The sequence below is a fragment of the Chrysemys picta genome, chromosome 4 (genome assembly GCF_011386835.1).
Source record: "Chrysemys picta bellii isolate R12L10 chromosome 4, ASM1138683v2, whole genome shotgun sequence".
Lineage (NCBI taxonomy): Eukaryota > Metazoa > Chordata > Testudines > Emydidae > Chrysemys > Chrysemys picta.
Window position 1 is genome coordinate 90,482,599 of NC_088794.1, and position 26,403 is coordinate 90,509,001.

At 44.6% G+C, this 26,403-nt stretch overlaps 1 protein-coding gene and 1 long non-coding RNA gene across 8 annotated transcripts in view; both read left to right on the forward strand.

The window, feature by feature from the left end:
* The window catches only part of RGS6 (regulator of G protein signaling 6), a 536,757-nt gene that overhangs the window by 256,348 nt on the left and 254,006 nt on the right, over nt 1-26,403 (forward strand). The window lies entirely within an intron of this gene.
* On the forward strand, nt 7,312-24,346 carry LOC135983423 (uncharacterized). 2 transcript variants are annotated; one of them, XR_010601057.1, is made up of 3 exons: nt 7,312-8,214; nt 18,899-19,054; nt 20,088-24,346. It is a non-coding gene; the product is annotated as an uncharacterized LOC135983423 (long non-coding RNA). The 2 variants fall into 2 exon arrangements; XR_010601056.1 differs by lacking the exon at nt 7,312-8,214 and adding an exon at nt 16,204-16,524.

Sequence of the window (26,403 nt, forward strand, 5' to 3'; positions counted from 1 at the left end):
TAGGGCTATGTGGGTCTGAACATGTGCTACCATCAGGCAGGAGTGGTTAACCAGCTCTAGCTTAAACAAAGCCCTGCGTGTTTACCTCAATTTACATATAAATAATAAGTAGGGTCCTTGAGACAGCAAGAGGGACAAGGCAAATCTGCATTTCGGCATACAGGGGAGAAGAAAGAGAATGTGGGCACCTTTACCCCCAGACTCCATGTTGTCACTTTTACAGTTTGAATAAACTTTGCTTTGAGGGGTAATCCTCAGAAGAATCCACTTCAAAGAGGAACTGGACTACAGAAGTGAGCCGCAAAGCACCCCAATCTCTCTCTTTGATCTTTCACCTAAGAGGACAAAGGAACCAGCCCTTTGGAGATTAGGGGCAGATCCCGACTTGAGAATTAGGTCAGCTATGTTGCTGGGACAGTATGGTAAGGATTTTACCTTGAGCCAAGCCTGATTAAGTCTTAGCTACGACAATGTGTTTTATCTTTATTTCTCTTGTAACCATTTTTTACTGTAATACCTTGTACTTGCACTCATTTAAAACCTATCTCTTTGTACTTAAATGAACTTGTTTTATTCTGTAATCAAAACTAATCCAGTGCTGTGGTTAAACTGAACTCTTTGGGTAACTCCAGTTAGAGTACCAAACGGTTGGATATTGACCCCCTGTAGGGGGCAATGAACCTATACTGTCTGAACTGGCAAGAGCTGGACAGTGCAGAACACATGTTTTGGGGAAAATTCAGGACTGGGAGTATGGTGGAGTCACCCTGCATGTAGTAACCAAGGCTGATGGAAGCCAGAGTGGGGCTGGTGTGTTACTGACAGGCCACTGGGGTCAGTTGCTGGACTACTACTGAAGCTATACACAGATACTCAGGGTGTGACCTGCATGCTGTTTGTGAGGGGCCCGGGTGGGGAGCAATATCAGCAAAGCATTGTGAGGCACCCAAGGTTGCAGGGCAGGTGGTGACACAACCCTTCACGAGTCTGGATTGCACCCCGGAATGTGATAGAGTGCCCTCAAGGGACCACAGGGGGTTATACAGGTACAGTTGCCTAGAAATTGAGACCATTGTTATACAGGACTGGGACTTGAAAGACCTGGGTTCTCTTAGCTCTGTCACTAGACTTGTATATATGAACACTTAGTTCATGGCAAGTTGGGGTGTAAATGTACTCTGCACTAGCCTGCTGTGCACCAAGTGTCCATGTGGACCCTGCTGCAACACACCAAAGGCTCCATAGTTTGCTTGTTTCCTATTTCAAAATGGAATAGATCAAAGCACATTACAGAACTTTCAGTGTGTGGCAGCTGGATCCATGTGGACACGGCAGTCTAGTGTGGGGTAGATTTACATCCCAGCTTGCCATGAACTAAGTGTTCATACAGACAAGCCCACGGATTCTCTATGTAGCCTTGGGCAAGCCATTTAGTCCCTTTGTGCCTCAGTTTCCCTAGTTGTGAGATGGGAATAATAATTACCTCCTGGGGTGTGATGAGCCTTGATTCATTAATATTTTAAGTGGATAGAAATCATCAAATGGGCAGCACTGTAGATATGCTCATTGTAATCTGAGAGAGGACATGGGTGAGGTGCTATCTTTTATTGGACCAACTTCTGTTGGTAAGAGAGACAAGCTTTCAGGCTTACACAGAGCTCTTCTTGTAATTGTTATATTACACAGGCAGGAGAGTGCTTCCCACACCACACACACAAGGAAAGATGACCTTCCTTACTTAATCCAATGCTGTGCATGTTCTTCAGTCTGAAGGCTAAAACTACTGTTTCCAAAAGATCAAGGGGCCACAATCAGTGCTTTGGGGAACATTTCAAAGGGAACAGGAACAACCCCCAAGTCCCCCTGCTTGAGTGTCTCTGGTATAGGAAAATCCCCAGTGGGTTTTGAGCCAGTGTAACTGGCTTCTGTGCCTCCCTTAGGGTGACCAGATGTCCTGATTTTATAGGGACAGTCTTGATATTTGGGGCTACTGGCACCTATTACCCCCCCCCCCACCTCCTGTCCTGATTTTTCACACTTTCTGTCTGGTCACCTTACTCCCCACAGAGGGAGTGGAGAGGCAGTGGCTGGAACATGCTGCAGTATGGCTGTCCCCAGCTGCTGTCTGTGTCCCTGCTGATCAGAGCCTCTAGGTTGCTTTAATCTGCTCCAGAGCTGGGGCAGAGAATCAGGGAACTGGAACTGATTGTTGGTATTCAGCTTCCCCTCCTTTTCCCCTTGCCTGGGCTGCCGTGGGTGGGTCTGTGGGGAAGGGAGCCATCCAGGGCTACCACTAGGTGTTTTGTCACCCAGTGCAAAAAATGCTTTCAACCCCTGCCCCCCCCCCACCCCAAAGGCACAAACTGGGGATTAGGCACCCCCAGATGTTGGTGTCCAGAGCAGCCCTGGGCACCATCCTTTGCTCAGCAACCCTCCAGGCTCAGGCAAAGCTATCTGAGCCCCTCTCCTACTCCTGGAAGAACCCGCACCCTAGCAGGGAAGCAGGTGGCAGAACAGCCTGACCTACTCTACAGAAAAACTTCAAAAACAGACTCCAACGAGAAACTGCTGAGCTAGAATTGATATGCAAACTAGACACAATCAACTCCGGTTTGAATAAAGACTGGGAATGGCTGAGCCATTACAAACATTGAATCTATCTCCCCTTGTAAGTATTCTCACACTTGTTATCTAACTGTCTGTACTGAGCTAGCTTGATTATCACTTCAAAAGTTTGTTTTCTCTTAATTAATTGGCCTCTCAGAGGTGGTAAGACAACTCCCACCTGTTTATGCTCTCTGTCTGTGTGTATATATATCTCCTCAATATATGTTCCATTCTATATGCATCCGAAGAAGTGGGCTGTAGTCCACGAAAGCTTATGCTCTAATAAATTTGTTAGTCTCTAAGGTGCCACAAGTCCTCCTGTTCTTCTTTTTGCGGATACAGACTAACACGGCTGCTACTCTGAAACTTCTCTCTCCTCTCTTTCCCTGTGATGCAGCAGATGGCCAGCGGAGGAGCTGCTAATCAGCTGCAGCACGGAAGGGACAGTAGCTATTCAAAATGTTGGGGTTTCAAACCAGGGCTTGCATGGGAAGCGGGGGAGAGGATACCCCCTAGTGCCTCCCCAAACCAATGTGGCTGTACTTTAAAAGTCACTGGGTACTGTTCAGGGAGCATGTCTTCAATTCATAATCCAATGTACATTTTCTTCTTAACACGCTTTGCCTCAAGGGATGGAGTTTACAGCCTCGAGGGTCACAGGTTGGACACCACTGATTTAATCAAATCAATTTATTATCTATCCATCCATCCTCTAATCTCTGTGTGTGCCTGACTCTGCCCACAAGAAACCATCAGCTGGAAAATGCAAGTTGGTTTCTGCTGTCATCTTTACAGACTTTTACTCTTGAAGAACTAGACTGTATAACACGTGGGTGGATTTGGGGCTTCAAATTCAGGTAGCCCCTCCAGGCCAAGTCTAGGACTATGATATGTCAGCAAGTTAGAACTCAGACAGAGCTGACAGCTGTTTCAGAGAGCAGTCCTGCTAAGCTTTTCTTTTCTTTTCTTTCTTTTTTTGGTGGAATAAAAATGTAGAACTAAGGCTAGGTCTACACTACCCACCTGACTCGGCGGGTAGAAATCGACCTCTCGGGGATCGATTTATCGCATCCCATCGGGACGCGACAATCGATCCCCGAATCAACGCTCTTACTCCACCAGCGGAGGTGGGAGTAAGCGCCGTCGACGGGAAGCTGCAGAGGTCGATTTTGCCACCGTCCTCACAGCGGGGTAAGTCGGCTGCAATACGTCGAATTCAGCTACGCTATTCGCGTAGCTGAATTTGTGTATCTTAAATCGACCCTCCCCCCCGTAGTGTAGATGTAGCCTCACAGTTTCAGATATTATTTAATAGCTTGTTTAATACTTTGTATATCTGATACCTACCCTTTAGGTATTGCATAAAGTAAAGAATTAATCTGTTCTCCCACCCCTTAGGAAATGCACAAGGTAAATATAATTCAGCTAGATACCGTGGTGATGGATGCTACAGGGAACCCCAAGGTAAATTTTATAGATGAAGAAACTGAGGTGCTGAGTAGTTTAAATAATTTGCTTAGTTACAAAGAAAGTTTGTTTCATAATCAGAAGATGTGAGTTCTAACTGCCAATCCTGTTAGCCATAAGCCTTTCCTTCTCCAAGTCGTTTGAAATCCACAGTTAATTGAATGTTGCACATGTGGGCTTTAAAACTACAGAGACTCCTTTTAAAGGAAAACTGAAGTGTGTTTTACTTGCCAAAGTCCAAGTTCTGTTTGCTTCACAGTTTCTAATGACAATCAGCTGTTTTAGTTGTTAGTGAGGTCATTGACTGTAGGAGGTGCCAAGCCTTGGCAGGTGAAGACAGAAACTATTATGTTCAATATATTTTTATAATTTCGAAGTCCATTTTTTTTATTGTACTCAGAAATCGTGCCTGCAAGTTTTGTATGAGCACAAAAAGGAAGGATGGCTTTGTGGTGGCACAAGACTGGGTGAACTGGATTCTAATAGGAGCTGGTTGGGAATTTCCCAATGAAAGATTTTTTTTTTTTTTCATCAGAACGAAGACATGTCATGGGAATGTGCCAGTTTTGACAAAATTTTTATCAGGGAAAGTTTCTCAGATCAAGGATGGAATTTCTGGAGCAAGTGAGCTATCCCAGAATAGCCCAGCACATAAGGCACAATCCCACCCCCAAAATATGGGAGTTCCATGTAAGTCTCTGCTCCGTCTCATATAGACAAAAGAATTGAACCTCAGTATCCCAAATCCCACCGGAATGTCCAAGCTAGCAGGCTGTTGGCTATTCTATCGGGAGTCCCCCTGTTTCTCCTTTTGGAGCCATTTCTCTCTGTATTTTTTTAATCTAAAAAATTGTCATGGGGCAGGAAAACTTTCCCACCCATCACTAGTTCAAATGTTTGTAAAGGGTTCTGAGAGGCTTAAGTCAAATATACTAGAGAAGTACAAAGTATAACTATTAGGTCACATAGATAGATGTCTGTTTACCCCCATTTTAATACACGTGCAAAAGTTGAGGCTGACATTTTGGAGTCAGGCCACATTTTGAACCAAACTTAAATCTACCCTTGGGCTGGAGCGCCTGAGACTTAAGTAAACCCTGATTATAAGATGAGCCCCACCTGGGCTCCAGTCAAGGCTTCCAGTACAGAAGGTGGCAGAAGCTGCAGGGAGGGAGTGTGTGTTTGAGAGGAGTAGCTGAGACTGCGAGAGGTCTCGAAGTAGGCTAGGGTAAGGGTTTTCGACCTTTTTCCTTCTGAGGCCCCCCCCAGCATGCTATAAAAACTCCATGGCCCATCAGTGCCACAACTGTTTTTCTGCATATAAAAGCCAGGGCCAGCATTAGGGGGTAGCAAGCTGGGCAGTTGCCTGGGGCACCATGCCACAGGGTCCCTGTAAAGCTAAGTTGCTGTTGCTCTGGCTTTGGCTTCAGCCCCTGGTGGCAGGGCTGGGAACCCTGGGCTTTTGCCCCACACAGCATGGTTCAGCTTTCTTCCCTAGGCCACAGCAAGTCCTGGCCCTGCTTGTGTCCCCCGGGGCCCCCGGATGCCTGGTTGAGAACTGCTGGGCTAGAGAAGCCTGGGAAATAGTGTGCTGAGCTGAAACTGATGAAAGACTTTGTTTTGGGACTTTTGAGCTCTCCTTTTGACAAACTCTGTTGCCAGCCTGGTGAAGAGTGAATTAAAGGACTTTGGACTGGAAACGTCATAAGAAAGGCCATACAGGTTCAGACCAAAGGTCCATTCAGCCCAGTATCCTGTCTTCTGACAGTGGCCAATGCCAGGTGCCCCAGAGGGAATGAACAGAACAGCTAATCACCAAGTGATCCATCCCCTGTCACCCATTCCCAGAAAAAGCACTGAGAGTTTACAGGGGCCCTGATGTATTTAAAATAGAGGTGGGTGGTGGCCATGGTAGTAAAACATGTATTCAGATAATTATTTGGGATTTTTACTGGCCTCTTTTATTGTTTTGTTTACTTTTTATAAAGCTTTTTAGTTCAGTTTTGATAGCCCAAAGAGGAGATCTCTATTGTCGAGTTATGGAACACTGAGAGCCTTCCCCTGCTTCTACCCAAATGGGTTTGATCTACAATCAGCTTCCTTCAGTTTTAATTCATACTTCCACTTTATATACTTGTCTCTTCTCTTATAAGCTGAGATCCATGACTAAAGGCTGAGCCCAGAACCTTCTGGGGAATGGTGCTAGCAAGGTAAATACAATCTAGTATTATATTTCAGCCTAAAAAGAACAGGAGTACTTGTGGCACCTTAGAGACTAACAAATTTATTAGAGCATAAGCTTTCGTGGACTGCAGCCCACTTCTTCGGATGCATCCGAAGTGCCACAAGTACTCCTGTTCTTTTTGTGGATACAGACTAACACGGCTGCTACTCTGAAACCTATTTCAGCCTAGTTGACCCAGCCATCTCTGGGTTTCATTCGCAAATGAATTACAATAGAGTGATTGTAAGGAGCCAAAGCCATTAGAAACAAAGTTTGGTGGGCTTTTGTTGTTGTTCTTTTATTTCCCCAACCCAAAGTGTGTATTCTCACATAGGTAGGGTTACCATACGTCCGGATTTTCCCAGACATGTCCAGCCTTTTGGGCCTCAAATCCCCGTCCGGGAGGAAATCCCAAAAAGCCAGACATGTCTGGGAAAATAGGGAGGGAGGGATCGTGGGGCTTGGGTCCGGGCTGGAGCCGCTGGGGCCGGCGGTGCTCAGCCGGCAGCACTCAGCCAGGGCCACTTGGCCGGGGCCCGAGCCGAGCTGGGCCGGAGCCGCTGGGGCCAGGGCGGGCCAGAGCTCCAGGGCCTGAGCCAAGCCGGGCGGGAGATGCTGGGGCCAGAGACTCTTGGCCTGGGCCTGCCGGCTGCCGGAGGGAGCTGCTCGGCCGGGGGGGCCGGACTGGGCGGCGCCCAGCCCCAGCCCCAGCTTACCTGCTGCCTCCCTGTTTCAGGCTTCCTGCGAACATTTGATTCGCGGGAAGCAGGGGAGGGGGAGGAGCAGGGGGGCGGAGCGTTCAGGGGAGGAGCGTTCAGGAGAGGGGGCAGAGTTGGGGCGGGGACTTTGGGGAAGGGCGGGGCGGAGTTGGGGCGAGGAAGGGGCGGATTTGGGGTGGGGCTGGGAGGCGCGGAAGGGGCGGAGTTGGGGCGGGGCCAGGGCCCCGTGGAGTGTCCTCCTTTTTTAAAATTAAAATATGGTAACCCTACACATAGGTTCTGTCTGGGTGGAGAATGACAAGGCGTTTATCATTAGCTATTCTCATGTACCCAACTTTCCATGCAAAGCTGATGAATGAGTGAGCACTGCTCAGGAACATAGTCACTCATTGGCCCGTCCCACATTGGGCGCTATGCTTACTGCAAGTATTTTTGGTTAGCCCCAGATTGTTTTCCTGCTGGCTGTTGTAGAGTGACTCTCTGAGTCATCTGGTAGATGTTTCTTTTGAAACAGTGTTACTGAATAAAATGAATGATTATTCCCCAATTAAGATGTTCAGTAGCATGTATGTGAAATATCATATACCTCCTATGCTAGAAACTCCTTCAAATGAGAGGAATTGTTACCAACGTGTTGGGTTCCAAAAGAAAGGAATGAAGGTTGTGACATCTGTAGTATTAATTTAGATAGAATACGTGGGTGCAAAGAGTTAAAGGTGTTTAATTTAGTTACTATTTAACATTAAACCAGTTTTATCTAAGGTATACAGAAACTTCAGCCTGCTTGGAACCATGGTGAACACACGTACAAGTTTGCTGGGTTTTTTTAAAAACCTTTTATTAAAGATACAGAAGAGAAGTCAGGGTGAAGAGCGGTTAAATCTTTTGAAATGTAAACTATTAAATAAGGCTTATATTTTAACCATGTCTATTAACTGCAGAGTTTTTAAAGGGGGGGAGGACACTTGGACTCTTTTTTTAACAACCTGACTTCTGGAATAAAACAAGCACAACACACGGTTTACTTTGAGATCTGGAAAACTTGTATCAGCTTTGGGCTGTTTAGGGCATTGCATTCAGCTGCATTTTGGCTACAGGCTTATAGCAGTGTTGCAAAATATGCAGCTTTGACCAGCTAAACCGTTTTTTTATTAGACTGAAGGAAAAAGGAGAACGAAAGACAAGAGACAATATAAGGTAGGGAAGGAAAAGGACACATGGGGAACAGTGGGGAGCTGGTCAGGATTTAGTCAGAGCTGTTGGAGGTGGCAATGTTACTTGGCTTCTTTTTCTGGCCCAGTTTCATTAGGACACTTTTTAGGATTGTAATGAAGAAAGGTCTAGAGTTTTAGGAGATAGTAGAGGTGGCAGCCATGATGGTGAAGCTTGCTTGGTTTCTTGTTTTTTAGTTAGCCAGTGTTGTATGTATTTAAGAACCCCAAAAGGGAGTGATGGGTGGAATAGTTTCTTATTTTGTTTATCAATAGGTCTAATTTTGAATGCACCAATTTTGGTTTATTAATTTTTGGTCTTCTACTGTTTACCAGACATAATTTTGTCATAGTCCTTGAACTATATTAGTAGGCCTTCTAGTTTGTATGAATTTGGGCTGGGGAGGGGGCATTGCATTTTTTCCCATTAATGTTCATTATAGATTATTGTGATACTTTATGAACTTTCATTTTTTACACTTGAGCTTTCACTTAGGGTAATAATTGGGCCTACAAATGTACAATTAAGATGGCGTTTTGTTAACAAGCAGAGTATGGGGGTGGGATTAGCATGATGCTAAAACAAACTTCTACTAAAATAACTTAACCTTTAACAATGTAAGAAACTTTATTTTTTCAGCTTTTTAAAATGCCTTTATGTTACATTAAACCTTTTAAAGGTTTTTCTATTTACAAAAACTGCAAACCCTATAATAAAAGAAAAAGAACAAAACAAAGTATTTAAGTTTTAAAATTAGTATAAAAAATTGACCCTTTCTGTAAACAAAATTAACAGTTTACTCTTTTTATGCTTTTTTTAAAAAAGCGTAACATATTTAAGAGCTTTAAACCCTTTGAAAATAATTGTTTGCCAAAGTGCCAACTTTTGAGTACGTGTTCACCATTTAGATCCATCAGGGACACCAAAAATATTCTTCTGAATTAGATGGAATATATGGGCCCCAAAAGTTAAAAATGTTAGCATAATCCAGTTACTGTTTAACATTAAACAGTCTTAAACAAGGTTCAGGGTCTGGTACCTGAGCCTGCCTAGTACCGCAAACACAATTAACTTTTTTAAAACCTTTTATTAAGGTTAGAGAAAGGAAAGGTGGAGCGTGGTGAGGATGGGACGGGGATATTAAAGCATTTGAAATGTAAAGTATTCAGTAGGCTTTTATTTTATTGCTTGTTCCCTTTCCCTTAACTGCTGTAGAGTTTTTAAATGAAAAACATCTTTGTTTGACAGTCTTTTAGATCCGTGGTTCTCAACCAGGGGTCCAGGGCCCCTTGGGGGGGGGGGCTGCGAGCAGGTTTCAGGGGGTCCTCCAAGCATGGTCAGAATTAGACTCACTGGGGCACAGAATGACATTACATTGAAAGACCTACTGCATGGGGCTGAAGCCTCGGGGCCCTGAGCCCCATCACCTAGGGCTGAAGCTGAAGCCTGAGCACTGCAGCTTTGCAGGGGGCCCTGTGGCATGGAGCCCCCGGCAGTTGCCCTGCTTGCTACCCCCTAATGCTGACCCCGGCTTTTATATGCAGAAAATCAGTTGTGGCACAGGTGGGCCATGGAGGTTTTTATAGCATGTTGGGGGGGGGGGTCTCAGAAAGAAAAAGGTTGAGAACCCCTGGTTTAGATTTTTTTAAAAAGGTAGCTGAGGTAGTAGCTTTTATTGGACCAACTTCTGTGTAGCTCGAAAGCTTGTCTTTCACCAACAGAAGATGTCCAGTAAAAGATATTACCTCACCCACCTTGTGTTTCTAATATTCTGGGATCAACAAAGCTACAACAATACTGCAAACTCTCTTAAATAGTAATAACAGTCCATTTTGGCGGGGGGGGGGGAATAAGTTAGTTGAGATGGGCTGGTTTGGCTGCTGGTGTTTAAAGAAAAAAAAAATTAAGAGCAAGACAATCACCTAAGGGGAGAGAAAAGAACAGCGAGGATAACAAATGCAGCTTCTTCCCTGATGTTGACTCTCATTTGCAACTTCACTGTTGGAAAAACACAGGCAGAACACATGGTCTTATCAGCCACTTTGAGATCTGGCAAACTTGTATCAACATTCGTCTGTTTAACACACTGCATATGGATGCCTTTCTGGGTACAGGATTGCAGCAGTGTTTCAAAATATGCAGTCTTCGCTGGCCAAGCCAGACTTTCCTTAAACAAATGGAAAAAGGAAAAAGAAGACATAAGGTAGGGAAGGAAGAGGACATATTGGGGATGGGGGTGGGGGAGTGAGTCTCATATCTCCGATGGTGTACAGGTTTCAACTGGAGGTGGTGGTGTCATCTGGCTCCCTCTCTGGGCTAGTCTGGTCAGAATGTCTCTTCTTACCAGGAGGAAGGTCTGGGGTCCCAGGAGATGGTGAAGCTTGCTACTTTGACTTCTAGTTTAGCTAGCATCATGGTATCCTTCACTTGTTTTGGGGGGGGGGGGAGCAAAGTTTTTAAGAACCCCCAAAGGAAGTAAGGGGGTGAATAGTTCATTCTTGTTATTTTGTGCACCAATAGGTCTAACTTTTGACACACCAGTTTTGGTTTATTAATGTCTGGTTTTAGCTTACCAAGCATAATTTTAACACAGGCCTTGAATTACGTTAGTAGGACTTCTTGTTTGTACAAATGTAGCAGTTTTTGGGGAGGAGCGAAGGTGTTACAACTGTTTCCATTAACTCTTATGGTCGATTATTGTAACACTTTATGAACTGTCACTCTTTGCAGATAACCTTGCAATTAGGCTAAATTCATAGCCCCAATTATCTCAACACTTCTTGTGGTATGGCACAGCCAAAGATTGATTTTACAGAAGAACAAGTGTATGACATGCTTCTCATCTCACTGGCTCACATACAAGGTGTCACTAAGAGCTGCAACTCCTTTCCACATATTGGATTAGCCATTTCATTTCTGTTGCATTCTTTTAGCCATTGTGATGTTAACTATTTAATAGGGAACTGAATTCATTTTGATAATCTCTGAACGAATCAAGACCATCCACATCCAGATAATGTTCTAGAATGCTTAAATGTGCTTTGGTTCCTTTATATTAAGAAATTTGTGTTAAAGCATATGATTCCAGCCAGTTCCCTGGGGACTGCAGACTGAATAATTGCATGTAGTATGGAATTATTAACTAACTGTATTGCAGAAATGTCTACAAACCCTGTTATGTTAGATACTGCAAACACAGAAGAAAAAGCTGGTCTTTGCTCCAAAGAGATTACAGTCTAAGACAAGAGACAATAGGTGGATACAGACATATATATGGGGGGAGCACAAGGAAACAACAAGACAACATTGGTCAATATGATAGGCAGTGGTCTCAGCACACCTAGCCATTGTCACGATTTTTTAGGAATAATGTGCAGTCTTCAAGTATTCAATTTTCAGATGGCAGGAATTTATGAAATGGTCACTGTTCTCATAATTCCCCTTTTTAGAGCTCCACTCAAAACAGACTGAAAATACTTGCTAGTCATATTCTACTCTGATGTGCACCTCAATGAGTACCAGACATCAGCCCAGGTTCACCTGAAACTGCACTTCTTTCACTCAAAAGGTTCTTGAGCTTTAGTGGATCTTTCATTGAACATTGTTTGCAGTGTTGTAGCCATGTTGGTCCTAGACAAAGTGGGTAAGGTAATACCTCCAGAGCCAAATGGGTTGGGGAAGGTTAGGTAATCTATTTTATTGGACCAACTTTTGTTGGGCTTCTCTTTCACCAACAGAAGCTGGTCCAATAAAAGACATCACCTCATCCACCTTAGCTCTCTAAGTGAATATATTGTGAGTTTCTAGTTTGTAATCTATAATGAAACCATGCTAGTTTCACTTGGATTGGGATTTTGTTGCAAACATTTTGCTCTGCTCTATGTACCAATTCCAAAACAAACAATGCATTGGGTTTCCATGGAAAAGTCTGAGCTCTGAAACTCCATGTCTCTCGCACATGTAGTTTTCTGTTCTTAAACATCTACTCCATATTACAAATTAGATCCTAACAGTTCTCACTTACTTCAGAGGGAGCAGGGTTGGGTTCTAGGAGCTGATTCTTCCATCTCCATCCCCAGAAATTGGACTGAGATCACTACAGTTATTTCATAGAGGCTAGCAAACAGTTATAAAATGCTCAGAACCTATGACACTGCAATTCCAACCCTGGAGGAGGTTAGAGCAGCTATCCCAACTGGCAGTTGTCCCCATGGGCTCCTCCATCAGCTGGGGATTGGACCCCACCAGCCTTCCAACTGTACCCCTCCTGGCTTTGATATGTCCCTTTGCTGGAGCCAGAGCTAGGGGAAAGGAGATGGTAGGAACTGGCTATGGTGAGGGATGGTTTCTGGGTCAGATGAGAGATCTGGGGGAATTCTTAGCTGGGCAGATGTAGCTTAATCATGGGAGAGAATCTAGCCCTCTACCTCTAACACTGCATATAGGCAATCCCTTTTCTAAGGAAAAACAAAACTCAGGGGAATGTGTCCTTTGGCACATTAACTGGCTGAAAAGAGGAAAACTTGTCAAGCTGAATTTGGCATCAGAATAAAATAGACATTTTTCCAAGTATAGTAAAACATTTTTTTAAACTTTTTTTTTAAGGGATGGTACAGATGCATCAAAGTAAAGTAAATGTTAAATTTTCAATGGAAAAGATCAGTTTTTTTTAATTGAATACTTCAGATTTCAATTTCCATGAAAACTAGAGCTCCTGAAAGCTCTCTTGCCTGATTCTCACTAGAGCTGGCATGAAATCTAACTCCAACAAAGTCAATAGTTACAACAACATAGAACTGATCTAATAGTGGTGAATCAGGCAATATGCTGTTTTGTGAATACAGAGACTATGGACCGAACTTTGATCTTGCTTACCATGGTGTAAATCAGGAGTAGTCAATAGACGACAATGTGGTGACACTGATGTAAATGCAGCATAACTGAGTCAGGATCAGGTTCGGTATTTTTAATAATCCTCACAAGTTGAGAGCACAATGACAGCTGTAAAAGTAGTTTGGATTGGGTTTTTGTGGGTGTGAAGGCTATTATGCTACCAGAGCTTGTACTAACTTTTTAGATTTTTTTTAATAGGGGGAAAATATACTGTTTTTCAAAGATTCACTGTAACTATAGAGACTGAGATTCTAGGCAATTTTTTTGGAATATAGAAAACGTTAATCAGATCCTTGCAATGCTCGTACAAGTTCTCTTGGAAAATGAAAATAGAAGAAAAGCTAATTAGACGCTTTCTCCCAAGTGCACCCTGAGAGGAAATGACAGCTTTGGTAAAAGGCACTCAGTGACATGATATAAAGGAATGACCTCATTTCAGAAACCCAGAATAGAGGCTGGACTTTAAATGGCAGCAATCTCCCAGGAGATTTGAGCTCTGAGCCTAGACACATAAGAATTTTTAGAAATACAAACTTTTGTAAAAGTGAAAGATTCGAACACTTTTCTCACACAAGTTTGTGTGTGAGCAGACTTTTTAAAAATGAATTCTCTGTGCTCGGATCTACTTTAAAAACTAAAAGCCCTTATTGTGGTTATTTGAGAACAAACCTTGTCTTCCAAGGTCCGAATTAAATGGAGATGATTCTTAAGGAGAGACTTAGGAAAGAACTCCAGAGATCTAGTCCATGATAAATGTATACACATTTTACCTTTGGTGGAGATGCTGAAAAAAATGCAATAGTATTTTAAGCTGTTTATTTTCCCCTTTGGGTTTTTTAATCTAAAGCAACTATTATTTCCTGTCTCCTCCTGCAGATAGGATGGACTTAAAACATTCACTGAGCACTACCCACCCCAAAACTCTGTAGAAGACAAGAAGTTTTGCCTTGATTTTTCTTTCTAAAATTGAACTGGGCCAAACATCAGTTTCAGGTGCAATTTTAGAGGAGTAACTTGGGCCTAGTCTGGCTAAGAAATCAAACTTCTAGAGGTACTAGAAAGAGATCCGAATATTCTCCTTAGAAAACATAAGAAATGGTTGAGGATAACTACAGTAGCTTCTATGCATGGGAGAAGACAGCAAATGAGTTGATTTCTTTATACTTTGTTCTTTTCTCTTTGTTTTTAAATTGCTGAAAATTTGAAATAGTGTTTTAAACTACTTCTCCAGAAGAAAAAGGTTTATAAAGTTACCCGAAGCTAGAGTGTTTGGAACTGGATCAGATCCAGATCAGTTTTGCACTAGAGTTCAAAGTTTGGATTTAAAGCGGGAATGTATTTATATTTATATTTATACCCACCATAAGGCCCCTTTACACTTGCAAGAACACTGGGTAATTTTCCTAGTATAGACGAAGCTAAAGAGTTAGAGGAAGTGCCACACGTGGAGGGCTTGCAGGATTGAGCCTGAATATACCACCCATAGACAGTGGTCAAATTAATAAAATTTCACTCCATGAAGTATGTGGGGCTTTTTGTCTTCGAATACTACTGAAAGGCAAGTACTAGGCCCACCAGTACAATATTTCTAAATTCTTTTAATTACTTCTGCTAACCGATCAGAGTCGTACAAGTTCAAAGGAACCTGTGCATTTTTTTTATACAGGGGAAGGACTGGTATCTTGTCTACCCAGCCTATTACCGAACTCCTCTAAAACAATTTGACATCACTTCTCGCTTATTCTGGGAATAATGCCACTGGCCTTTTACCTGTGTAAGTCTTGCCATCTCAAGGTTAATATGATGTGTGGTGCTGGTAAACAGCCTGGAACGGCCTCTGTTCTGTACTGCACCTGTCTTGTACCAGAAATTCTCAGCACCTCCTAGGAGTAGCAATATGCTTTGATGGAGGAGAGCACTTACTATGAAACTAGAGTACTCTTGCCAGGCTTGGCTGGCAATTACATTATCGGCTACAGATCATTGCACAAAGACAGTATTTAAGTCCTGTTCCTACAATTTGAATGTTATTGTGCAAATGATCCAACTTAATTACTGTGATTAATGGGGGCTCTTTAGCCACCCACATTGTGTACAATGGTCACAAAAGTAATGTAGCTATATATTTTTTTTCTGCTCTATTTTCTTGTCACGTCCTATTCATATTATGCTTGAGGAGTAAAATGACATCTTCAGTGGATGTTTTCCATATTGATTGTATTTGGTATTTGATCACCATTATGCAGACTGGGTTATAATTCAGGATCCTCCCCTCAACAAATAGGTTCTGAAAATAAGTAGATAAAGCTGTGTGTCTCTTTCCAACATTATGTATTCTAGATAGAGCTGGTAGCTCCACCTAAAGATAAGGTGCCTGACAATTCCCATTACAAGATCATGTTTTCAGTTGCTTATAACTTAGCCAAAGTTTAACCATTGTCTGAAACATTCCATGGCAGAAATTGACATAAATTGATTCTTCCCCAGCTATCCCATATCACAAAAGGACAAGAAAGCAGAAATAAGACAGAGGTTCTAATTATTCTTATAGTTAAATTACTGTTGTACACAGTTTGCCACAGTTCCTGTTACAATAGATGAACCAGTAATGTCTTATCTCCAGCTATTTCCCATCTCAAAGGAAGGCAAGAACCACCATTTGCTGAGTATTGTAATGAGCAGAAAACTTTTTCCCATCCTGCAGACAATCATTTTATGCCTTGAAGCATGAGATTAGATTAATCTTTACTGTTGTTTTAGCTTTCATAGATGCAGTGATACTCAGTTTTGCCCAGCATGAAAGCCACCAAAAGTCACTGAATAGTAATTCAGTGGTTCAGAGTGAAGTCCTGATGCTATGTTGCATAGTGAATGCCAGTTAAAATGAGGTAGGATCAGAGGCTAAAATAGAGAAAGAACAAGTTAAAAATTACTCAGACAAGTTAGATGTCTTCAAGTCACTGGGGCCTGACAAAATACATCCTGGAATACTCAAGGAGCTGACTGAGGTGATATCTGAGCCATAAGCAATTATCTTTGAAGAATCATGGAAGACGGGAGAGATTCCAGAGGACTGGAAAATGGGCAAATATAGTGACAATCTACAAAAAAGGAAATAAGGACAACCAGGGAATTACAGACCAGTCAGCTTAACTTCTGTACCTGGAAAGATAATGGAGCAAATAATTAAGCAATCAGTTTGCAAACATATAGCTGATAAGGTGATAAATAACTGTCAGCATGGATTTGTCAAGAACAAATTCTGTCAAACCAACCTAATAGCTTTCTTTGACAGGGTAACAGGCCTTGTGGTTAAGGAGAAGCAGTAGATGTAGATGCCAAATCGCACTTGGAGTTGCAGCTAGCAAGAGATGTTAAGAGTAACAAGAAGGGTTTCTTCAGGTATGTTGGCAACAAGAAGAAAGTCAAGGGAAGTGTGGGCCCCTTACTGAATGAAGGAGGCAACCTAGTGACAGAGGATGTGAAAAAAGCTAATGTACTCAATGCTTTTTTTGCCTCTGTCTTCACAAACAAGGTCAGCTCCCAGACTGCTGGACTGGGCAGCACAGTATTGGGAGGAGGTGACCAGCCCTCCGTGGAGAAAGAAGTGGTTCGGGACTATTTAAAAAAAACTGGATGAGCACAAATCCATGGGGCCGGATGCACTGCATCCGAGGGTGCTAAAGGAGTTGGCAGATGTGATTGCGGAGCCATTGGCCATCATCTTTGAAAACTCATGGCGATCGGGGGAGGTCCCGGATGACTGGAAAAAGGCTAATGTAGTGCCCATCTTTAAAAAAGGGAAGGAGGAGGATCCGGGGAACTACAGGCTAGTCAGCCTCACCTCAGTCCCTGGAAAAATCATGGAGCAGGTCCTCAAGGAATCAATTATGAAACACTTAGAGGAGAAGAAAGTGATCAGGAACAGTCAGCATGGATTCACCAAGGGGAAGTCGTGCCTGACTAACCTAATTGCCTTCTATGATGAGATAACTGGGTCTGTGGATGAGGGGAAAGCAGTGGATGTGTTATTCCTTGACTTTAGCAAAGCTTTTGATACGGTCTCCCACAGTATTCTTGCCGCCAAGTTAAAGAAGTATGGGCTGGATGAATGGACTGTAAGGTGGATAGAAAGCTGGCTAGATTGTCAGGCTCAACGGGTAGTGATCAATGGCTCCATGTCTAGTTGGCAGCCAGTTTCAAGCGGAGTGCCCCCAGGGTCGGTCCTGGGGCCGGTTTTGTTTAATATCTTTATTAATGATCTGGAGGATGGTGTGGACTGCACTCTCAGCAAGTTTGCAGATGACACTAAACTGGGAGGCGTGGTAGATACGCTGGAGGGTAGGGATCAGATACAGAGGGACCTAGACAAATTAGAGGATTGGGCCAAAAAAAAACCTGATGAGGTTCAACAAGGACAAGTGCAGAATCCTGCACTTAGGACAGAAGAATCATATGCACTGCTACAGACTAGGGACCGAATGGCTAGGTAGCAGTTCTGTAGGAAAGGACCTAGGGGTCACAGTGGACGAGAAGCTGGATATGAGTCAACAGTGTGGTCTTGTTGCCAAGAAGGCTAATGGCATTTGGGGTTGTATAAGTAGGGGCATTGCCAGCAGATCGAGGAACGTGATCATTCCCCTTTATTCGACATTAGTGAGGCCTCATCTGGAGTACTGTGTTCAGTTTTGGGCCCCACACTACAAGAAGGATGTGGAAATATTGGAAAGAATCCAGCGGAGGGCAACAAAAAAGATTAGGGGTCTGGAGCACATGACTTATGAGGAGAGGCTGAGGGAACTGGGATTGTTTAGTCTCCAGAAGAGAAGAATGAGGGGGGATTTGATAGCTGCTTTCAACTACCTGAAGGGGGGTTCCAAAGAGGATGGAGCTCGGCTGTTCTCAGTGGTGGCAGATGACAGAACAAGGAGCAATGGTCTCAAGTTGCAGTGGGGGAGGTCTAGGTTGGATATTAGGAAACACTATTTCACTAGGAGGGTGGTGAAGCACTGGAATGCTTTACCTAGGGAGGTGGTGGAATCTCCTTCCTTGGAAGTTTTTAAGGGCCAGCTTGACAAAGCCCTGGCTGCGATGATTTAGTTGGGAATTGAGCAGGGGGTTGGACTAGATCACTTCCTGAGGTCCCTTCCAACCCTGATATTCTATGATTCTAAGTGGTATATCTTGAATTTAGTAAGGCTTTTGATACTGTCTCCATGAACCGCTCATAAACGAACTAGGGAAATATCACCTAGATGGAGCTACTGCAAGTTGGGTGCATAACTGGTTGGAAAACTGTTCCCAGAGAGTAATCATCAGTGGTTCATAGTCAAGCATTAAGTGGGGTCCCTCAGGGAGCAGTTCTGGATCTGGTTCTGTTCAATATCTTCATCAGTGATTTAGGTAATGGCATAGAGAGTACACTTATAAAGTTTGCAGACAATACCAAGCTGAGCGGGGTAGCAAGTGCTTTTGGAGGATAGGATTAAAGTTCCAAATGATCTGAAATAAATAGGGTGAAATTTAATAGGGACAAATGCAAAGTACTCCATTTAGGAAGGAACAATCAGCTGCACACAAATAAAATGGGAAATGACTGCCTAGGAAGGAGTACTGCAGAAAGGGATGTGGGGGTCATAGTGGATCACAAGTTAAATATGAGTCAACAGTGTAACACTGTTGCAAAAAAAGCAACCATCGTTCTGGGGTGTGTTAGTAGTAGTGTTGTAAGCAAGACATGAGAAGTAATTATTCCGCTCTTCTCTGTGCTGATTAGTCCTCAACTGGATGCGCCACATTTCAGGAAAGATGTGGACAAACTGGAGAAAATCCAGAGAAGACCAACAAAATGATTAAACGTCTAGAAAACGTGACCTATGAGAGGAGACTGAAAAAATTGGGTTTGTTTAGTCTGGACAAGAGAAGACTATGGGTATGTCTACACTACGAAATTAGGTCGAATTTATAGAAGCCGGTTTTATAGAAATCGGTTGTATACAGCCGATTGTGTGTCCCCCCACATAAAATGCTCTAAGTGCATTAAGTCAGCAGACCGCGTCCACAGTACCGAGGCTAGCGTCGACTTCCGGAGCGTTGCACTGTGGGTAGCTATCCCACAGTTCCCGCAGTCTCCGCCGCCCATTGGAATTCTGGGTTGAGATCCCAATGCCTGAATGATGCAAAACAGTGTCGCGGGGGGTTCTGGGTACATGTCATCAGGCACCTCCCCCTCCGTCAGAGCAACGGCAGACAATTGATTCGCGCCTTTTTACCTGGGTTACCTGTGCAGACAACATACCACGCCAAGCATGGAGCCCGCTCAGCTCAGCTCACCATCACCATATGTCCTCTGGGTGCTGGCAGACGTGGTACTGCATTGCTACACAGCAGCAGCTAATTGCCTTTTGGCAGTAGACGGTGCAGTATGACTGGTAGCCTTCATCGGCGATCTGGATGCTGGCAGATGTGGGGCTGGCAGACGTGGGGCTGCATTGCACACAGCAGCAGCCCCTTGCCTTTTGGTAGAAGATGGTATATTACGACTGATATCCGTCGTCATCATACTGCAGTGGCTGTCAATCATGGGCACCTGGGCAGTCTCGACGATGATGGCTATCAGTCATAGTATGCTATTTTCTGCCAAGCGCCCAGTATTTTCTGCCAAGCACCCAGAAGATGCCGAGGGCTATCAGTCATGCTGCACCGTCGTCTGCCAGCTTAAGATGTAAAAAATAGATTTGTTCTGTATTTATTTGCTTCCCCCTCCCTCCGTGAAATCAATGGCCTGCTAAACCCAGGGTTTTGAGTTCAATCTGGGGAGGGCCATTCTGTGTGACAGTTGTTTGTGTTTCTCCCTGATGCACAGCCACCTTTGTTGATTTTAATTCCCTGTACCTGTATGCCATGTCGTCACTCGCCCCTCCCTCCCTCCCTCCATCAGATACTAATTTTGCGCCTTTTTTCAGACCAGACGCCATAGCACTGGAATCATGGAGCCCGCTCAGATCACTGCGGCAATTATGAGCACTATGAACACCACGCACATTGTCCTGGAGTATATGTAGAGCCAGGACATGCCAAAGCAAAACCAGGACCAGCCGAGGAGGTGATTGCAGCGCGGCGACGAGAGTGATGAGGAAATTAACATGGACATAGATCTCTCACAAGGCACAGGCCCCAGCAATGTGCAAATCATGGTGTTACTGGGGCAGGTTCATGCCGTGGAACGCCGATTCTGGGCCCGGGAAACAAGCACAGACTGGTGGGATCGCATGGTGCTGCAGGTGTGGGACGATCCCAGTGGCTGCGAAACTTTCACATGCGTAAGGGCACTTTCATGGAACTTTGTGACTTGCTTTCCCCTGCTCTGAAGCGCCAGAATACCAGGATGAGAGCAGCCCTCACAGTTGAGAAGTGAGTGGCGATAGCCCTGTGGAAGCTTGCAACACCAGACAGCTACCAGTCAGTCGGGAATCAATTTGGAGTGGGCAAATCTACTGTGGGGGCTGCTCTGATCCAAGTTGCCAGGGCAATCAAAGACCTGGTGATATCAAGGGTAGTAACTCTGGGAAACGTGCAGGCCATAGTGGATGGCTTTGCTGCAATGGGATTCCCAAACTGTGGTGGGGCGATAGACGGAACCCATATCCCTATCTTGACACCAGAGCACCAAGCCACCGAGTACATAAACCGCAAGGGGTACTTTTCAATGCTGCTGCAAGCCCTGGTGGATCATAAGGGACGTTTCACCAACATCAACGTGGGATGGCTGGGAAAGGTACATGATACTCGTGTCTTCAGGCACTCTGGTCTGTTTCGAAATCTGGAGGAAGGGACTTTCTTCCCGGACCAGAAAATAACCGTTGGGGATGTTGAAATGCCTATAGTTATCCTTGGGGACCCAGCCTACCCCTTAATGCCATGGCTCATGAAGCCGTACACAGGCAGCCTGGACAGTAGTCAGGACCTGTTCAACTACAGGCTGAGCAAGTGCCGAATGGTGGTGGAATGTGGATTTGGACGTTTAAAAGCGCGCTGGCGCAGCTTACTGACTCGCTCAGACCTCAGCGAAAAGAATATCCCCATTGTTATTGCTGCTTGCTGTGCACGCCACAATATCTGTGAGAGTAAGGGGGAGACATTTATGGCGGGGTGGGAGATTGAGGCACATCGCCTGGCCGCTGATTACGCGCAGCCAGACACCAGGGCAGTTAGAAGAGCACAGCAGGGCGCGGTGCACAACTTGAAAACGAGTTTTGTGACTGGCCAGGCTACGGTGTGAAACTTCTGTTTGTTTCTCCTTGATGAACCCTCCGCCCCACCCCCCGAAGTTCACGCTACTTCCCTGTAAACCAACCACCCCACCTTCCCCTCCCCCTTCGAGCACCACTTGCAGAGGCAATAAAGTCATTGTTACTTCACATTCATGCATTCTTTATTAATTCATCACGCAACTAGGGGGATAATTGCCAAGGTAGCCCGGGATGGGTGGGGGAGGAGGGAAGGAAAAGGACACACTGCAGTTTAAAACTTTAACTCTTATTGAAGGCCAGCCTTCTGATGCTCGGGCAATCATCTGGGGTGGAGTGACTGGGTGGCCGGAGGCCCCCCACCGCGTTCTTGGGCATCTGGGTGAGGAGGCCATGGAACTTGGGGAGGAGGGCTGTTGGTTACACAGGGTCTGTAGCGGCGGTCTCTGCTCCTGCTGCCTTTCCTGCAGCTCAACCATACACTGGAGCATATCAGTTTGATGCTCCAGCAGCCAGAGCATCGACTCTTGCCTTCTGTCTGCAAGCTGACGCCACCTATCATCTTCAGCCCGCCACTTGCTCTATTCATCCCACGATTCAGCCCGCCACCTCTCCTCTCGTTCATACTGTGCTTTTCTGTAGTCTGATATTGACTGCCTCCACACATTCTGCTGTGCTCTTTCAGCGTGGGAGGACATCTGGAGCTCTGTGAACATGTTCTCCCGAGTCCGCTGTTTTCTCCTTCTAATCTTCACTAGCCTCTGTGAAGGAGAAACATTTGCAGCTGGTGGAGGAGAAGGGAGAGGTGGTTAAAAAAGACACATTTTAGAGAACAATGGGTACACTCTTTCACGTTAAATTTTGCTGTTCAGATTACACAGCACATGTGCTTTTGTTACAAGGTCGCATTTTTCCTCTTATATTGAGGGCCTGCCGGTTTGGTGTGAGAGATCACTCACGCAGTGCCAGGCAACAGATTTCGGCTTGCAGGCAGCCATCGTAAGCCACAGTCTTTTGGCTTTTTTAACCTTCTTAACATGTGGGAATGGTTTCAAACAGTAGCGCCCTCATTTCCCATACCAAGCACCCGTTGGGTTGGCCATTTAAAATGGGTTTGCAATGTAAAAGGAGAGGCTGCGGTTTCCAGGTTAACATGCAGCACAAACCCAACTAACCCCCTCCCCCTCACACACCCAATTCTCTGGGATGATCACTTCACCCCTCCCCCCCACCGCGTGGCTAACAGCGGGGAGCATTTCTATTCAGCCGAGCAGGAACGGGCACCTCTGAATGTCCCCTTAATAAAATCGCCCCATTTCAACCAGGTGACCGTGAATGATATCACTCTCCTGAGGATAACAAAGAGCGATAAGGAATGGATGTTGTCTGCATGCCAGCAAACACCGGGATCATACGCTGCCATACTTTGTTATGATTCCAGACAACGTGCTACTGGCCTGGCGTGGTAAAGTGTCCTACCATGGCGGACGGGATAAGGCAGCCCTCCCCAGAAACCTTTTGCAAAGGCTTTGGGAGTACATGAAGGAGAGCTTTCTGGAGATGTCCCTGGAGGATTTCCGCTCCATCCCCATACACGTTAACAGACTTTTCCAGTAGCTGTACTGGCCACGACTGCCAAGGCAAATTAATCATTAATCATTAAACACGCTTGCTTTTAAACCATGTGTAATATTTACAAAGGTACACTCACCAGAGGTCCCCGTGTGCCCTCAGGGTCTGGGAGCACGCCTTGGGTGAGTTCGGGGGTTACTGGCTCCAGGTCCAGGGTGATAAACATATCCTGGTTGTTGGGAAAACCAGTTTCTCCGCTTCCTTGCTGCTGTGAGCTATCTACATTATCTTCATCCTCATCTTCCTTGTACCCCGAACCTGCTTCCCTGTGTGTTTCTCCAGTGACGGAGTCATAGCACATGGTTGGGGTAGTGGTGGCTGCACCCCCTAGCATGGCATGCAGCTCCGCATAGAAGCGGCATGTTTGCGGCTCTGCCCCGGACCTTCTGTTTGTCTCTCTGGCTTTGTGGTAGGCTTGCCTTAGCTCCTTAATTTTCACGCGGCACTGCTGGGCGTCCCTGTTATGGCCTCTGTCCTTCATGGCCTTGGAGACCTTTTCTAATATTTTGCCATTTCGTTTACTGCTACGGAGTTCAGCTAGCACTGATTCATCTCCCCATATAGCGAGCAGATCCCGTACCTCCCGTTCGGTCCATGATGGAGCTCTTTTGCGATCCTGGGACTCCATCATGGTTACCTGTGCTGATGAGCTCTGCGTGGTCACCTGTGCTCTCCACGCTGGGCAAACAGGAAATGAAATTCAAACGTTCGCGGGGCTTTTCCTGTCTACCTGGTCAGTGCATCTGAGTTGAGAGTGCTGTCCAGAGCGGTCACAATGAAGCACTGTGGGATAGCTCCCGGAGGCCAATAACATCGAATTCCGTCCACACTACCCCAATTCCGACCCGCTAAGGCCGATTTTATCACTAATCCCCTCGTCGGAGGCGGAGTAAAGAAACCGGTTTAAAGGGCCCTTTAAGTCGAAAGAAAGGGCTTCGTCGTGTGAACGTGTCCAGGCTTAATTCAATTTCACGCTGCTAAAGTCAACCTAAACTCGTAGTGTAGACCAGGCCTGAGAGGGAACATAGCAGTTTTCAAGTACATAAAAGGTTACAAGGAAGAGAGGAAAATTTGTTGTTCTTAACCTCTGAGGCTAGGACAAGAAGCAATGGGCTTAAATTGCGTCAAGGGCAGTTTAGGCTGGATACAAGGAAAAACTTCCTAACTGTCAGGGCAGTTAAGCACAGGAACAAATTGCCAAGGGAGGTAATTGGAGATTTTTAAGAGCAGGTTAGACAAGCACCTGTCAGGGATGGTCTGGATAATACTTAGTCCTGCCATGAATGCAGGAGACTGAACTAGATGACCTCTCAAGGTCCCTTCCAGTCCTACGATTCTATGATTGTGACATTGATTTGTCATATGTGGCCGTCATGATATTTGGCATTTCATAGTAATGTTTGGGTCATAGCAAGGCATCAGTAGAAGGCTCTGATTCCTCTGCAGCACTCCATGATGACCAAGTCACCATCCATCCTCTTCTCCCAATCCTTGTAAATTGCTGGGAAGGGGGTGCTTTTCCTTTCTTTTCCCCCTTCTTGGCTGTTAGAAAGGGGAAAAGATCTCTCTGATCTCCGCCATTTCTCCTCTTGACTACTGGCAGTATAGTACGTTTCTCTTCTCTTCCTTCCTGCTTTTTTGAAGAAGCAGGAGAGATCCCAGTGGCTTTAGTCTGTTAGCTCAGCACTCTTCTAATCAGTGCTCCACTTCATCTGCCTGAGAAGTGAGCAGCAGAGGGAAAGCAAGAGCTCTTGTGAAACTTGTGTATTCCCTGAGAGCCATATGTGGTTTCCCAAAGTGTTGAGTATTTTTTTTTATGGTCATTAAATGTCCAACTTCAGTATGGTTCAGTAACATCCTGCTATATTGAAACTGCTGGTGGAGTACATTATTATTTATATTGTGGTAATACATGAAGACCCCATCAGCACTGGAGGCCTGTTGTTAGACATTATACGGATAAATAAAAAAATCCAGGCTTTAAGGAGCTTACGATTTAAATACAAGACACAACAATGGATAGTTATATTGTGGTAGCTAGTGTGTAAGTGGGTGAGTTTCATGTTTGGATCTAAGCAAAGAGTTGGGTAGGGCCTGGTTGGGTGGCAATGGGGCCATCCTTCACCTTTGCTAGATTTCATGAGATCCATGGGCTTGGTGAAATCCTTGGCCTCCCTAGCAGATCCCTCCTCTGCACCCATGGAGTAGTCTGAAACAAACGACACAAATGAAAACTCACACAGCTTCCACTCCCCTAGTGCATTATTCCTGTGCAGGGAGCACCAGGATCATATACTTACATTGCAGAGATGGGTTCTTTAATGAGCTCTTTCAAATTCCTGATCTGATATTGTGAAGTTCTAGGGGTGTGTGTCTAGTTTTCTGTATGAATGTCTCTTTCCAGTATAAGTCTGAGTTCCAGAAGGGAGGGAGCTATGAGAGGTCAAAGAGATTCAAATAGAGTGCCCAAAAAATGGGTGAGTTGGAAACGTGTGCACTATTTTTACTAGAAAAGGGTATGTCTGGTAGGTGTTGGCAAAGGACATTTCAGTAATTGTTGCAGACCAATCTAGCATAGTAATCGCGTTTTATCCTGCTGTGCCACATTAATTATAGTCTAGGTAGGGGTTATTTCAGAGAAGCAGTGACTGAATTAAGTTAAAGTGACTGGCTGCAACAATGTAATCACTGCAGAGATAAAGTTGGATAGTAAAGCATTATGGATAACACACTACAGATGGCTGTAAGGACAGAACTATTTTCTTATAAACTATTTCCCTATAAAGCACTGGAAAATGCCTGCTAAAGGATTATCTGTTTCATTAGAAGAAACCAAGTATTTATTCTGGGGTGATTTAAAAAAAAAAATTGGGATGATAGTGTTTGAAACCCTATCAAGTATATATTTCTTTGGAATGAGTCTGTGCACATGCACACAGAGAGAAGAGTAAACAGATGCCATGGGCTTTAGAGGAATAAATTTATTGTAAAGGTTTTTTTACTTTAATTACAGCTGGGAGGACAATCTCCAGCCAGGCATTAAATTGGGTCAACAGCTAAAAAGGTTTGAGAACAGACATTGATGATTGTGTGTGTGTGTGTATGTGTGTGTGTGTGTGTGTGTGTACACATGCACACAGGAAATAAACTACAGTGTGGTGCTGGGCCTGATAAGCTTTTGAATGCTGTAAGGGTCTCATTAACATTCAAGTAATAACCACATTTTCTCTCATGTATTATCATAAGATAATAAATACTCCTAGGATGTCAAGGCATTAGGCTCAGCAGACAACTTCTAATCCCTTGAGTTTGATTAGCTCATAGTCGCCATCCCCCAGAGTCAGCTTGTACAGTAGCTATTATAAAATGACTTATTTAAAGAAATTACTTAGATGACTGC